This window comes from Phalangium opilio, unplaced genomic scaffold (assembly GCF_054372755.1).
Source record: "Phalangium opilio isolate 3A_F unplaced genomic scaffold, DU_Popi_V2 ptg000054l_1, whole genome shotgun sequence".
NCBI classification, from domain to species: domain Eukaryota; kingdom Metazoa; phylum Arthropoda; class Arachnida; order Opiliones; family Phalangiidae; genus Phalangium; species Phalangium opilio.
The window spans coordinates 4,823,841-4,839,343 of record NW_028324173.1 but is presented as its reverse complement, the minus strand read 5'-3'; the positions used below and the strand labels follow the sequence as shown (position 1 = coordinate 4,839,343).

The window sequence follows — 15,503 nt, the reverse complement described above, 5'->3', positions numbered from 1 at the left end:
AGCCGAACGCGCTAAACATTGCGCCACGGAAGCCCAAAAATTAAATAGTCGTCAGGTATTGTGGAAAAAATCTGACTTTTACGTTACATTTGAGACCTCACAACCCCGCTCCCGGATGGGCTCGAACCACCACCCTTTCGGTTAACAGCCGAACGCGCTAACCATTGCGCCACGGAAGCCCAAAAATTAAATGTTCGTCAGGTATTGTGGAAAAACTTTGCTTTTTACGTTACATTTGAGATCCCACAACACCGCTCCCAGGTGAGCTCGAATCACCAACCTTTTGAATAACAGCTGAACGGGCTAACAACCCAAAATTTATATGGTCGTCAGGTATTGTGGAAAAACTTTGACTTTTTACGTCTAATCTGAGACCTCACAACACCGCTCCCGGATAAGCTCGTACCACCAACCTTTCGGTTAACAGCCGAACGCGCTAACCATTGCGCCACGGAAGCCCAAAAATTAAATGTTCGTCAGGTATTGTGGAAAAACTCTGACTTTTTACGTTACATCTGAGACCTCACGAAACGCTCCCGGATGGGCTCGTACCACCAACCTTTCGGTTAACAGCCGAACGCGCTAACCATTGCGCTACGGAAGCCCAAAAATTAAATGGTCGTCAGGTATTGTGGAAAAACTTTGCTTTTTACGTTACATTTGAGATCCCACAACACCGCTCCCGGGTGGGCTCGAACCACCAACCTTTTGAATAACAGCTGAGCGCGCTAACCATTGCGCCACGGAAGCCCAAAATTTATGTAGTCGTCAGGTATTGTGGAAAAATTTGACTTTTTACGTCACATCTGAAACCTCACAACACCGCTCCCGGATGGGCTCGAACCACCAACCTTTCAGTTAACAGCCGAACGCGCTAAACATTGCGCCACGGAAGCCCAAAAATTAAATAGTCGTCAGGTATTGTGGAAAAAATCTGACTTTTACGTTACATTTGAGACCTCACAACCCCGCTCCCGGATGGGCTCGAACCACCACCCTTTCGGTTAACAGCCGAACGCGCTAACCATTGCGCCACGGAAGCCCAAAAATTAAATGTTCGTCAGGTATTGTGGAAAAACTTTGCTTTTTACGTTACATTTGAGATCCCACAACACCGCTCCCAGGTGAGCTCGAATCACCAACCTTTTGAATAACAGCTGAACGGGCTAACAACCCAAAATTTATATGGTCGTCAGGTATTGTGGAAAAACTTTGACTTTTTACGTCTAATCTGAGACCTCACAACACCGCTCCCGGATAGGCTCGAACCACCAACCTTTCGGTTAACAGCCGAACGCGCTAAGCTTTGCGCCACGGAAGCCCAAAAATGAAATGGTCGTCAGGTATTGTGGAAAAACTTTGAATTTTTACGTCACAACTGAGACCTCACAACACCGCTCCCGGATGGGCTCGAACCACCACCCTTTCGGTTAACAGCCGAACGCGCTAACCATTGCGCCACGGAAGCCCAAAAATTAAATGATCGTCAGGTATTGTGGAAAAACTTTGACTTTTTACGTTACATCTGAAACGTCACAACACCGCTCCCGGATGGGCTCGAAACACCACCCTTTCGGTTAGCAGCCGAACGCGCTAACCATTGCGCCACGGAAGCCCAAAAATTAAATGTTCGTCAGGTATTGTGGAAAAACTCTGACTTTTTACGTTACATCTGAGACCTCACAAAACGCTCCCGGATGGGCTCGAACCACCAAACTTTCGGTTAAAAGCCGAACGCGCTAACCATTGAGCCACGGAAGCCCAAAAATTAAATGATCGTCAGGTATTGTGGAAAAACTTTGACTTTTTACGTCACATCTGAGACTTCACAACACCGCTCCCGGGTGGGCTCGAACCACAAACCTTTTGAATAACACCTGAGCACGCTAACCATTGCGCCACGGAAGCCCAAAAATAATATTGTCGTCAGGTATTGTGGAAAAACCTTGACTTTTTACGTCACATATTAGACCTCACAACATCGCTCCCGGATAGGCTCGAACCACCAACCTTTCGGTTAACAGCCGAACGCGCTAACCTTTGCGCCACGGAAGCCCAAAAATGAAATGGTCGTCAGGAATTGTGGAAAATCTTTGACTTTTACGTCACATCTGAGACCTCACAACACCGCTCCCGGGTGGGCTCGAACCACCAACCTTTTGAATAACAACTGAGCGCGCTAACCATTGCGCCACGGAAGCCCAATATTTCTGTGGTCGTCAGGTATTGAGGAAAAATTTGACTTTTTACGTCACATCTGAAACCTCACAACACCGCTCCCGGATGGGCTCGAACCACCAACCTTTCACTTAACAGCCGAACGCGCTAAACATTGCGCCACGGAAGCCCAAAAATTAAATAGTCGTCAGGTATTGTGGAAAAAGCTGACTTTTTACGTTACATTTGAGACCTCACAACCCCGCTCCCAGGTGTGCTCGAACCACCAAGCTTTCTGTTAACAGCCAAACGCGCTAACCATTGCGCCATGGAAGCCCAAAAATTAAATGATCGTCAGGTATTGTGGAAAATCTTTGACTTTTTACGTCACATCTGAGACCTCACAACACCGCTCCCGGGTGGGCTCGAACCACCAACCTATTGGTTAACAGCCGAAAGCGCTAACCATTGAGCCACGGAAGCTGAGAAATAAAATGGTTATCACGTATTGTGGAAAAGTTTTGAATTTTTACGCTACATCTGAGACCCCACAACACCTATCCCGGGTGGGCTCGAACCACCAACCTTTCGGTTAACAGCCGAACGCGCTAACCAATGCGCCACGGAAGCCCAAAAATTAAATGATCGTCAGGTATTGTGGAAAAACTTTGACTTTTTACGTCAGATCTGAGACCTCACAACACTGCTCCAGGGTGGGCTCGAACCACCAACCTTTTGAATAACTGTTGACCACGCTAACCATTGCGCCACGGAAGCCCAAAAATAATATTGTCGTCAGGTATTGTGGAAAATCCTTGACTTTTTACGTCACATCTGAGACCTCACAACACCGCTCCCGGATAGGCTCGAACCACCAACCTTTCGGTTAACAGCCGAACGCGCTAAGCTTTGCGCCACGGAAGCCCAAAAATGAAATGGTCGTCAGGTATTGTGGAAAAACTTTGACTTTTTACGTCACATCTGAGACCTCACAACACCGCTCCCGGATGGGCTCGAACTACCATCCTTTCGGTTAACAGCCGAACGCGCTAACCATTGCGCCACGGAAGCCCAAAAATGAAATGGTCGTCAGGTATTGTGGAAAAACTTTGACTTTTTACGTCACATCTGAGACCTCACAACACCGCTCCCGGATGGGCTCGAACCACCATCCTTTCGGTTAACAGCCGAACGCGCTAACCATTGCGCCACGAAAGCCCAAAAATTAAATGATCGTCAGGTATTGTGGAAAAACTTTGACTTTTTACGTCACATCTGAGACCTCACAAAACGCTCCCGGATGGGCTCGAACCACCAAACTTTCGGTTAAAAGCCGAACGCGCTAACCATTGAGCCACGGAAGCTCTGAAATTAAATGGTCGTCAGGTATTGTGGAAAAACTTTGACTTTTTACGTAACATCTGAGACCTCATAGCACCGCTCCCAGGTGCTCGAACCACCAACCTTTCTGTTAACAGCCAAACGCGCTAACCATTGCGCCACGGAAGCCCAAAAATTAAATGTTCGTCAGGTATTGTGGAAAAACTCTGACTTTTTACGTTACATCTGAGACCTCACAAACGCTCCCGGATGGGCTCGAACCACCAAACTTTCGGTTAAAAGCCGAACGCGCTAACCATTGAGCCACGGAAGCCCAAAAATTAAATGATCGTCAGGTATTGTGGAAAAACTTTGACTTTTTACGTCACATCTGAGACTTCACAACACCGCTCCCGGGTGGGCTCGAACCACAAACCTTTTGAATAACACCTGAGCACGCTAACCATTGCGCCACGGAAGCCCAAAAATAATATTGTCGTCAGGTATTGTGGAAAAACCTTGACTTTTTACGTCACATATTAGACCTCACAACATCGCTCCCGGATAGGCTCGAACCACCAACCTTTCGGTTAACAGCCGAACGCGCTAACCTTTGCGCCACGGAAGCCCAAAAATGAAATGGTCGTCAGGAATTGTGGAAAAACTTTGCTTTTTACGTTACATTTGAGATCCCACAACACCGCTCCCAGGTGAGCTCGAACCACCAACCTATTGGTTAACAGCCAAAAGCGCGCACCATTGAGCCACGGAAGCTCAGAAATAAAATGGTTATCACGTATTGTGGAAAAGTTTTGAATTTTTACGTTACATCTGAGACCCCACAACACACTCCCGGGTGGGCTCGAACCACCAACCTTTTGGTTAACAGCCGAACGCGCTACTTATTGAGCCACAGAAGCTCTGAAATTAAATGGTCGCCAGGTATTGTGGAAAAACTTTGACTTTTTACGTAACATCTGAGACCTCATAGCACCGCTCCCAGGTGCTCGAACCACCAACCTTTCTCTTAACAGCCAAACGCGCTAACCATTGCGCCACGGAAGCCCAAAAATTAAATGATCGTCAGGTATTGTGGAAAATCTTTGACTTTTTACGTCACATCTGAGACCTCACAACACCGCTCCCGGGTGGGCTCGAACCACCAACCTTTTGAATAACAACTGAGCGCGCTAACCATTGCGCCACGGAAGCCCAAAAATAATATTGTCGTCAGGTATTGTGGAAAAACCTTGACTTTTTACGTCACATCTGAGACCTCACAACACCGCTCCCGGATGGGCTCGAACCACCAACCTATTGGTTAACAGCCGAAAGCGCTAACCATTGAGCCACGGAAGCTCAGAAATAAAATGGTTATCACGTATTGTGGAAAAGTTTTGAACTTTTACGCTACATCTGAGACCCCACAACACCTATCCCGGGTGGGCTCGAACCACCAACCTTTCGGTTAACAGCCGAAGAGCTAACCAATGCGCCACGGAAGCCCAAAAATTAAATGATCGTCAGGTATTGTGGAAAAACTTTGACTTTTTACGTCAGATCTGAGACCTCACAACACCGCTCCCGGGTTGGCTCGAACCACCAACCTTTTGAATAACAGTTGAGCACGCTAACCATTGCGCCACGGAAGCCCAAAAATAATATTGTCGTCAGGTATTGTGGAAAAACCTTGACTTTTTACGTCACATCTGAGACCTCACAACACCGCTCCCGGATAGGCTCGAACCACCATCCTTTCGGTTAACAGCCGAACGCGCTAAGCTTTGCGCCACGGAAGCCCAAAAATGAAATGGTCGTCAGGTATTGTGGAAAAACTTTGACATTTTACGTAACATCTGAGACCTCATAGCACCACTCCCAGGTGTGCTCGAACCACCAAGCTTTCTGTTAACAGCCAAACGCGCTAACCATTGCGCCACGGAAGCCCAAAAATTAAATGATCGTCAGGTATTGTGGAAAAACTTTGACTTTTTACGTCACATCTGAGACCTCACAACACCGCTCCCGGGTGGGCTCGAACCACCAACCTTTTGAATAACAGCTGAGCACGCTAACCATTGCGCCACGGAAGCCCAAAAATAATATTGTCGTCAGGTATTGTGGAAAAACCTTGACTTTTTACGTCACATCTTAGACCTCACAACACCGCTCCTGGATAGGCTCGAACCACCAACCTTTCGGTTAACAGCCGAACGCGCTAACCTTTGCGCCACGGAAGCCCAAAACTTATATGGTCGTCAGGTATTGTGGAAAAACTTTGCTTTTTACGTTACATTTGAGATCCCACAACACCGCTCCCAGGTGAGCTCGAACCACCAACCTATTGGTTAACAGCCAAAAGCGCTAAACATTGAGCCACGGAAGCTCGGAAATAAAATGGTTATCACGTATTGTGGAAAAGTTTTGAATTTTTACGCTACATCTGAGACCCCACAACACCTCTCCCGGGTGGGCTCGAACCACCAACCTTTTGGCTAACAGCCGAACGCGCTACTTATTGAGCCACGGAAGCTCTGAAATTAAATGGTCGCCAGGTATTGTGGAAAAACTTTAACTTTTTACGTAACATCTGAGACCTCATAGCACCGCTCCCAGGTGCTCGAACCACCAACCTTTCTGTTAACAGCCAAACGCGCTAACCATTGCGCTGCGGAAGCCCAAAAATTAAACGGTCGTCAGGTATTATGGAAAAACTTTGCTTTTTACGTTACATTTGAGATCCCACAACACCGCTCCCGGGTGGGTTCGAACCACCAACCTTTTGGTTAACAGCCGAACGCGCTACTTATTGAGCCACGGAAGCTCTGAAATTAAATAGTCGCCAGGTATTGTGGAAAAACTTTGACTTTTTACGTAACATCTGAGACCTCATAGCATCGCTCCCAGGTGCTTGAACCACCAACCTTTATGTTAACAGCCAAACGCGCTAACCATTGCGCCACGGAAGCCCAAAAATTAAATGATCGTCAGGTATTGTGGAAAAACTTTGACTTTTTACGTCACATCTGAGACCTCACAACACCGCTCCCGGGTGGGCTCGAACCACCAACCTTTTGAATAACAGCTGAGCGCGCTAACCATTGCGCCACGGAAGCCCAAAATTTCTGTGGTCGTCAGGTATTGTGGAAAAATTTGGCTTTTTACGTCACATCTGAAACCTCACAACACCGCTCCCGGATGGGCTCGAACCACCACTCTTTCGGTAAACTGCTGAACGCGCAAACCATTGCACCACGGAAGCCCAAAAATTAAATGTTCGTCAGGTATTGTGGAAAAAATCTGACTTTTACGCTACATTTGAGACCTCACAACCCCGCTCCTGGATGGGCTCGAACCACCAACCTTTCAGTTAACAGCCGAACGCGCTAAATATTGCGCCACGGAAGCCCAAAAATTAAATAGTCGTCAGGTATTGTGGAAAAAATCTGACTTTTACGTTACATTTGAGACCTCACAACCCTGCTCCTGGATGGGCTCGAACCACCACCCTTTCGGTTAACAGCCGAACGCGCTAACCTTTGCGCCACGGAAGCCCAAAAATTATATGTTCGTCAGGTATTATGGAAAAACTCTGACTTTTTACGTTACATCTGAGACCTCACAAAACGCTCCCGGATGGGCTCGAACCACCAAACTTTCGGTTAAAAGCCGAACGCGCTAACCATTGAGCCACGGAAGCCCAAAAATTAAATGGTCGTCAATAATTGTGGAATAACTTTGCTTTTTACGTTACATTTGAGATCCCACAACACCGCTCCTAGGTGAGCTCGAACCACCAACCTATTGGTTAACAGCCGAAAGCGCTAACCATTGAGCCACGGAAGCTCAGAAATAAAATGGTTATCACGTATTGTGGAAAAGTTTTGAATTTTTACGCTACATCTGAGACCCCACAACACCGCTCCCGGGTGGGCTCGAACCACCAACCTTTCGGTTAACAGCCGAACGCGCTAACCAATACGCCACGGAAGCCCAAAAATTTTATGATCGTCAGGTATTGTGGAAAAACTTTGACTTTTTACGTCAGATCTGAAACCTCACAACACCGCTCCCGGATGGGCTCGAACCACCACTCTTTCGGTAAACTGCTGAACGCGCTAACCATTGCACCACGGAAGCCCAAAAATTAAATGTTCGTCAGGTATTGTGGAAAAAATCTGACTTTTACGTTACATTTGAGACCTCATAACCCCGCCCCTGGATGGGCTCGAACCACCAACCTTTCAGTTAACAGCCGAACGCGCTAAACAATGCGCCACGGAAGCCCAAAAATTAAATAGTCGTCAGGTATTGTGGAAAAAATCTGACTTTTACGTTACATCTGAGACCTCACAAAACGCTCCCGGATGGGCTCGAACCACCAACCTTTCAGTTAACAGCCGAACGCGCTAAATATTGCGCCACGGAAGCCCAAAAATTAAATAGTCGTCAGGTATTGTGGAAAAAATCTGACTTTTACGTTATATTTGAGACCTCACAACCCTGCTCCTGGATGGGCTCGAACCACCACCCTTTCGGTTAACAGCCGAACGCGCTAACCTTTGCGCCACGGAAGCCCAAAAATTATATGTTCGTCAGGTATTATGGAAAAACTCTGACTTTTTACGTTACATCTGAGACCTCACAAAACGCTCCCGGATGGGCTCGAACCACCAAACTTTCGGTTAAAAGCCGAACGCGCTAACCATTGAGCCACGGAAGCTCTGAAATTAAATGGTCGTCAGGTATTGTGGAAAAACTTGGACTTTTTACGTCACATCTGAGACCTCACAACACCGCTCCCGGATGGGCTCGAACCACCAACCTTTCGGTTAACAGCCGAACGCGCTAACCAATGCGCCACGGAAGCCCAAAAATTATATGATCGTCAGGTATTGTGGAAAAACTTTGACTTTTTACGTCAGATCTGAGACCTCACAACACCGCTCCCGGATAGGCTCGAACCACCAACCTTTCGGTTAACAGCCGAACGCGCTAAGCTTTGCTCCACGGAAGCCCAAAAATGAAATGGTCGTCAGGTATTGTGGAAAAAGTTTGTCTTTTTACGTCACATCTGAGACCTCACAACACCGCTCACGGATGGGCTCGAACCACCACCCTTTCGGTTAACAGTCGAACGCGCTAACCATTGAGCCACGGAAGCCCAAAAATGAAATGGTCGTCAGGTATTGTGGAAAAACTTTGACATTTTACGTCACATCTGAGACCTCACAACACCGCTCCCGGATGGGCTCGAACCACCACCCTTTCGGATAACAGCCGAACGCACTAACCATTGCGCCACGGAAGCCCAAAAATTAAATGGTCGTCAGGTATTGTGGAAAAAATCTGACTTTTACGTTACATTTGAGACCTCACAACCCTGCTCCTGGATGGGCTCGAACCACCACCCTTTCGGTTAACAGCCGAACGCGCTAACCTTTGCGCCACGGAAGCCCAAAAATTATATGTTCGTCAGGTATTATGGAAAAACTCTGACTTTTTACGTTACATCTGAGACCTCACAAAACGCTCCCGGATGGGCTCGAACCACCAAACTTTCGGTTAAAAGCCGAACGCGCTAACCATTGAGCCACGGAAGCTCTGAAATTAAATGGTCGTCAGGTATTGTGGAAAAACTTGGACTTTTTACGTCACATCTGAGACCTCACAACACCGCTCCCGGATGGGCTCGTACCACCAACCTTTCGGTTAACAGCCGAACGCGCTAACCATTGCGCTACGGAAGCCCAAAAATTAAATGGTCGTCAATAATTGTGGAATAACTTTGCTTTTTACGTTACATTTGAGATCCCACAACACCGCTCCCAGGTGAGCTCGAACCACCAACCTATTGGTTAACAGCCGAAAGCGCTAACCATTGAGCCACGGAAGCTCAGAAATAAAATGGTTATCACGTATTGTGGAAAAGTTTTGAATTTTTACGCTACATCTGAGACCCCACAACACCGCTCCCGGGTGGGCTCGAACCACCAACCTTTCGGTTAACAGCCGAACGCGCTAACCAATGCGCCACGGAAGCCCAAAAATTATATGATCGTCAGGTATTGTGGAAAAACTTTGACTTTTTACGTCAGATCTGAGACCTCACAACACCGCTCCCGGATGGGCTCGAACCACCACCCTTTCGGTTAACAGCCGAACGCACTAACCATTGCGCCAAGGAAGCCCAAAAATTAAATGGTCGTCAGGTATTGTGGAAAAAATCTGACTTTTACGTTACATTTGAGACCTCACAACCCTGCTCCTGGATGGGCTCGAACCACCACCCTTTCGGTTAACAGCCGAACGCGCTAAATATTGCGCCACGGAAGCCCAAAAATTAAATAGTCGTCAGGTATTGTGGAAAAAATCTGACTTTTACGTTACATTTGAGACCCCACAACACCTCTCCCGGATGGGCTCGACCCACCAAACTTTCGGTTAAAAGCCGAACGCGCTAACCATTGAGCCACGGAAGCTCTGAAATTAAATGATCGTCAGGTATTGTGGAAAAACTTTGACATTTTACGTAACATCTGAGACCTCATAGCACCACTCCCAGGTGTGCTCGAACCACCAAGCTTTCTGTTAACAGCCAAACGCGCTAACCATTGCGCCACGGAAGCCCAAAAATTAAATGATCGTCAGGTATTGTGGAAAAACTTGGACTTTTTACGTCACATCTGAGACCTCACAACACCGCTCCCGGATGGGCTCGTACCACCAACCTTTCGGTTAACAGCCGAACGCGCTAACCATTGCGCTACGGAAGCCCAAAAATTAAATGGTCGTCAATAATTGTGGAATAACTTTGCTTTTTACGTTACATTTGAGATCCCACAACACCGCTCCCAGGTGAGCTCGAACCACCAACCTATTGGTTAACAGCCGAAAGCACTAACCATTGAGCCACGGAAGCTCAGAAACAAAATGGTTATCACGTATTGTGGAAAAGTTTTGAATTTTTACGCTACATCTGAGACCCCACAACACCTCTCCCGGGTGGGCTCGAACCACCAACCTTTTGAATAACAGCTGAGCGCGCTAACCATTGCGCCACGGAAGCCCAAAATTTCTGTGGTCGTCAGGTATTGTGGAAAAATTTGACTTTTTACGTCACATCTGAAACCTCACAACACCGCTCCCGGATGGGCTCGAACCACCAACCTTTCAGTTAAAGCCGAACGCGCTAAACATTGCGCCACGGAAGCCCAAAAATTAAATATTCGTCAGGTATTGTGGAAAAAATCTGACTTTTACGTTACATTTGAGACCTCACAACCCCGCTCCCCCGAGCTCACCCGGGAGCGGTGTTGTGGGATCTCAAATGTAACGTAAAAAGCAAAGTTATTCCACAATACCTGACGACCATATAAATTTTGGGCTTCCGTGGCGCAATGGTTAGCGCGTTCAGCTGTTATTCAAAAGGTTGGTGGTTCGAGCCCACCTGGGAGCGGTGTTGTGAGGTCTCAGATGTGACGTAAAAATTCAAAGCTTTTCCACAATACCTGACGACCATTTCATTTTTAGGCTTCCGTGGCGCAAAGGTTAGCGCGTTCGGCTGTTAACCGAAAGGTTGGTGGTTCGAGCCTATCCGGGAGCGGTGTTGTGAGGTCTCAGATGTGACGTAAAAAGTCAAGGTTTTTGCACAATACCTGACGACAATATTATTTTTGGGCTTCCGTGGCGCAATGGTTAGCGTGCTCAGCTGTTATTCAAAAGGTTGGTGGTTCGAGCCCACCCGGGAGCGGTGTTGTGAGGTCTCAGATGTGACGTAAAAAGTCAAAGTTTTTCCACAATACCTGACGATCATTTAATTTTTGGGCATCCGTGGCGCAATGGTTAGCGCGTTTGGCTGTTAACAGAAAGCTCGGTGGTTCGAGCACACCTGGGAGCGGTGCTATGAGGTCTCAGATGTTACGTAAAAAGTCAATGTTTTTCCACAATACCTGACGACCATTTAATTTCAGAGCTTCCGTGGTTCGAGCACACCTGGGAGCGGTGCTATGAGGTCTCAGATGTTACGTAAAAAGTCAAAGTTTTTCCACAATACCTGACGACCATTTAATATCAGAGCTTCCGTGGCTCAATGGTTAGCGCGTTCGGCTTTTAACCGAAAGTTTAGTGGTTCGAGCCCATCCGGGAGAGGTGTTGTGGGGTCTCAGATGTAGCGTAAAAATTCAAAACGTTTCCACCATACGTGATAACCATTTTATTTCTGAGCTTCCGTGGCTCAATGGTTAGCGCTTTTGGCTGTTAACCAATAGGTTGGTGGTTCGAGCTCACCTGGGAGCGGTGTTGTGGGATCTCAAATGTAACGTAAAAAGCAAAGTTTTTCCACAATACCTGACGACCATATAAATTTTGGGCTTCCGTGGCGCAATGGTTAGCGCGTTCAGCTGTTATTCAAAAGGTTGGTGGTTCGAGCGCACCCGGGAGCGGTGTTGTGAGGTCTCAGTTGTGACGTAAAAATTCAAAGTTTTTCCACAATACCTGACGACCATTTCATTTTTGGGCTTCCGTGGCGCAAAGGTTAGCGCGTTCGGCTGTTAACCGAAAGGTTGGTGGTTCGAGCCTATCCGGGAGCGGTGTTGTGAGGTCTCAGATGTGACGTAAAAAGTCAAAGTTTTTCCACAATACCTGACGATCATTTAATTTTTGGGCTTCCGTGGCGCAATGGTTAGCGCGTTTGGCTGTTAACAGAAAGCTTGGTGGTTCGAGCACACCTGGGAGTGGTGCTATGAGGTCTCAAATGTAAGGTAAAAGTCAGATTTTTTCCACAATACCTGACGACTATTTAATTTTTGGGCTTCCGTGGCGCAATGTTTAGCGCGTTCGGCTGTGAACTGAAAGGTTGGTGGTTCGAGACCATCCGGGAGCGGTGTTGTGAGGTTTTAGATGTTACGTAAAAAGTCAAAGTTTTTCCACAATACCTGACGATCATTTAATTTTTGGGCTTCCGTGGCGCATTGGCTAACGCGTTCGGCTGTTAACCGAAAGGTTGGTAGTTCGAGCCCACCCGGGAGAGGTGTTGTGGGGTCTCAGATGTAGCGTAAAAATTAAAAACTTTTCCACAATACGTGATAACCATTTTATTTCTGAGCTTCCGTGGCTCAATGGTTAGCGCTTTCGGCTGTTAACCAATAGGTTGGTGGTTCGAGCTCACCCGGGAGCGGTGTTGTGGGATCTCAAATGTAACGTAAAAAGCAAAGTTATTCCACAATACCTGACGACCATTTCATTTTTGGGCTTCCGTGGCGCAAAAGGTTAGCGCGTTCGGCTGTTAACCGAAACGTTGGTGGTACGAGCCCATCCGGGAGCGGTGTTGTGAGGTCTCAGTTGTGACGTAAAAAGTCAAAGTTTTTCCACAATACCTGACGACCATATGAATTTTGGGCTTCCGTGGCGCAATGGTTAGCGCGTTCAGCTGTTATTCAATAGGTTGGTGGTTCGAGCCCACCCGGGAGCGGTGTTGTGAGGTCTCAGATGTGACTTGAAAAGTCAAAGTTTTTCCACAATACCTGACGACCATTTCATTATTGGGCTTCCGTGGCGCAATGGTTAGCGCGTTTGGCTGTTAACAGAAAGCTTGGTGGTTCGAGCACACCTGGGAGTGGTGCTATGAGGTCTCAGATGTTACGTAAAAAGTCAAAGTTTTTCCACAATACCTGACGACCATTTAATTTCAGAGCTTCCGTGGCTCAATGGTTAGCGCGTTCGGCTTTTAACCGAAAGTTTGGTGGTTCGAGCCCATCCGGGAGCGGAGTTGTGAGGTCTCAAATGTAACGTAAAAGTCAGATTTTTTCCACAATACCTGACGACCATTTCATTTTTGGGCTTCCGTGGCGCAATGTTTAGCGCGTTCGGCTTTTAACTGAAAGGTTGGTAGTTCGAGCCCATCCGGGAGTGGTGTTGTGAGGTTTCAGATGTTACGTAAAAAGTCAAAGTTTTTCCACAATACCTGACGACCATATAAATTTTGGGCTTCCGTGGCGCAATGGTTAGCGTGCTCAGCTGTTATTCAAAAGGTTGGTGGTTCGAGCCTATCCGGGAGCGGTGTTGTGAGGTCTCAGATGTGACGTAAAAAGTCAAGGTTTTTCCACAATACCTGACGACAATATTATTTTTGGGCTTCCGTGGCGCAATGGTTAGCGTGCTCAGCTGTTATTCAAAAGGTTGGTGGTTCGAGCCCACCCGGGAGCGGTGTTGTGAGGTCTCAGATGTGACGTAAAAAGTCAACGTTTTTCCACAATACCTGACGAACATTTAAATTTTGGGCTTCCGTGGCGCAATGGTTAGCGCGTTTGGCTGTTAACAGAAAGCTTGGTGGTTCGAGCACACCTGGGAGCGGTGCTATGAGGTCTCAGATGTTACGTAAAAAGTCAAAGTTTTTCCACAATACCTGACGACCATTTAATTTCAGAGCTTCCGTGGCTCAATGGTTAGCGCGTTCGGCTTTTAACCGAAAGTTTGGTGGTTCGAGCAAATCCGGGAGCGGAGTTGTGAGGTCTCAAATGTAACGTAAAAGTCAGATTTTTTCCACAATACCTGACGACTATTTAATTTTTGGGCTTCCGTGGCGCAATGTTTAGCGCGTTCGGCTGTTAACCAATAGGTTGGTGGTTCGAGCTCACCCGGGAGCGGTGTTGTGGGATCTCAAATGTAACGTAAAAAGCAAAGTTATTCCACAATACCTGACGACCATTTCATTTTTGGGCTTCCGTGGCGCAAAAGGTTAGCGCGTTCGGGTGTTAACCGAAAGGTTGGTGGTACGAGCCCATCCGGGAGCGGTGTTGTGAGGTCTCAGATGTGACGTAAAAAGTCAAAGTTTTTCCACAATACCTGACGATCATTTAGTTTTTGGGCTTCCGTGGCGCATTGGTTAGCGCGTTCGGCTGTTAACCGAAAGGTTGGTGGTTCGAGCCCACCCGGGAGAGGTGTTGTGGGGTCTCAGATGTAGCGTAAAAATTCAAAACTTTTCCACAATACGTGATAACCATTTTATTTCTGTGCTTCCGTGGTCAATGGTTAGCGCTTTCGGCTGTTAACCAATAGGTTGGTGGTACGAGCCCATCCGGGAGCGGTGTTGTGAGGTCTCAGATGTGACGTAAAAAGTCAAAGTTTTTCCACAATACCTGACGACCATATAATTTTTGGGCTTCCGTGGCGCAATGGTTAGCGCGTTCAGCTGTTATTCAATAGGTTGGTGGTTCGATCCCACCCGGGAGCGGTGTTGTGAGGTCTCAGATGTGACTTGAAAAGTCAAAGTTTTTCCACAATACCTGACGACCATTTCATTATTGGGCTTCCGTGGCGCAATGGTTATGGCGTTTGGCTGTTAACAGAAAGCTTGGTGGTTCGAGCACACCTGGGAGTGGTGCTATGAGGTCTCAGATGTTACGTAAAAAGTGAAAGTTTTTCCACAATACCTGACGACCATTTAATTTCAGAGCTTCCGTGGCTCAATGGTTAGCGCGTTCGGCTTTTAACATAAAGTTTGGTGGTTCGAGCCCATCCGGGAGCGGAGTTGTGAGGTCTCAAATGTAACGTAAAAGTCAGATTTTTTCCACAATACCTGACGACTATTTAATTTTTGGGCTTCCGTGGCGCAATGTTTAGCGCGTTCGGCTGTTAACCAATAGGTTGGTGGTTCGAGCTCACCCGGGAGCGGTGTTGTGGGATCTCAAATGTAACGTAAAAAGCAAAGTTATTCCACAATACCTGACGACCATTTCATTTTTGGGCTTCCGTGGCGCAAAAGGTTAGCGCGTTCGGCTGTTAACCGAAAGGTTGGTGGTACGAGCCCATCCGGGAGCGGTGTTGTGAGGTCTCAGATGTGACGTAAAAAGTCAAAGTTTTTCCACAATACCTGACGATCATTTAGTTTTTGGGCTTCCGTGGCGCATTGGTTAGCGCGTTCGGCTGTTAACCGAAAGGTTGGTGGTTCGAGCCCACCCGGGAGAGGTGTTGTGGGGTCTCAGATGTAGCGTAAAAATTCAAAACTTTTCCACAATACGTGATAA

The 15,503-nt window shown here is 47.2% G+C and overlaps 2 non-coding genes across 2 annotated transcripts; one reads left to right on the top strand and one right to left on the bottom strand.

Annotated features, from left to right (window-relative positions):
* Positions 1-1,542: 1,542 nt before the first annotated feature.
* TRNAS-GCU (transfer RNA serine (anticodon GCU)) lies at positions 1,543-1,615 on the bottom strand. The gene has a single exon. It is a non-coding gene; the product is annotated as a tRNA-Ser (tRNA).
* A 10,673-nt stretch (positions 1,616-12,288) lies between these two features.
* On the top strand, positions 12,289-12,361 carry TRNAH-GUG (transfer RNA histidin (anticodon GUG)). Its single transcript has one exon. It is a non-coding gene; the product is annotated as a tRNA-His (tRNA).
* Positions 12,362-15,503: the final 3,142 nt, after the last annotated feature.